Raw genomic sequence first — 1,237 nt, forward strand, 5'->3', positions numbered from 1 at the left:
TTCCTACTAGTCTCTATGTGGCTCCACTTTTTATCCTTGGTTATCAGGGTTCTCTCCAGCCAGTGCTCAGTGGATTGTTCAGGATATGTTTTTTGTTTGTTTGTTTGTTTGTTTGTTTAGTTTCACTGTAATTCTGATTTGGTTCTGGGAGCATGTCTGTGTTGCATCTACCACCATTTTTAATCTGTTCCCCCACAGTTCTTGCTCTGATGCCAGACAGTTTAGTTCTTCTCTGTATGTCCCTGGATCCTTTCAAACTGCTCCCCAATTTAGGAGCTCAGGAAGTGAGTCCAAGTAAGCCCATGTGCGGGCCATTTAAGAGGAACTGCCTGGGACTCCAGCAGCCTCGGTGTCACTCAGCCGCAATCCCCGCTGGTTTTTACAGTCTGAAGTTATGGGGACTTCTCTTCCTTGCAATGTAACCCTGGGGTGAGGGATGTGCTGTGGGCTTTGGACCCCTTGCTCCTCACTGAGGGGATAGGGGACTTCTCCACCAAGATATTCCTCACATTAAAAAATGCCACACATGGCCATTCCATGCCTCTGCCCCTCCTACCCGTCTCAATGTGGCTTCTTTAATTCTCCAATTGGAGGACTTCCATTATGCAGATTTCAGGCACTTCTGAATGAGGGTTGTTCTGTGTGTTAGTTGTAATTTTAATGTGGTTGTGGGAGGATGTGAGTACCACATTTATCTACACCGCCATCTTGGCCCTCCAAAAACAGTTATTTTTATAACTAATAATCATCCAAAATTTCAAGGCACTGTAATTTTCTCTACATTATTTGGTTCTAATTGGTTATAGAAGATTCCATGAAAATGCAGTACAACAATGACTATCAACCTCATTCTTTTATAATCTCAGTTCTTATGTTATGGTAGACTAGAGGCCCAGTGCACGGATTCATGCGTGGGTGGGGTCCCTCAGCCTGGCCTGCGCCCTCTCGCAATCTGGGACCTCTTGGGGGATATAGCAATGCTGAAGCAGCAGGAGGGGACTGCCGCTCATCCCGGCCCCACTGCACCTGCCGCTGCCACCCAGTAGCACTGCCTCAGAGGCAGGAGAGGCTCCCACCGCCACAGCAGTGAGTGGCGCTCCTGCTGTGGAAGCTCACTGACCACCATGGGGCAGCTCCTGCATTGAGCTTCTGCCCCCTGTTAGTCAGTGTGCATCATAGCGACTGGTTGACTGTCGTTCCAGTCATTCGGTTGTAATGGTCGCTTAGGCATATATAT

This window comes from Myotis lucifugus, unplaced genomic scaffold (assembly GCF_000147115.1).
Source record: "Myotis lucifugus unplaced genomic scaffold, Myoluc2.0 scaffold_371, whole genome shotgun sequence".
In the NCBI taxonomy this organism is placed as follows: domain Eukaryota; kingdom Metazoa; phylum Chordata; class Mammalia; order Chiroptera; family Vespertilionidae; genus Myotis; species Myotis lucifugus.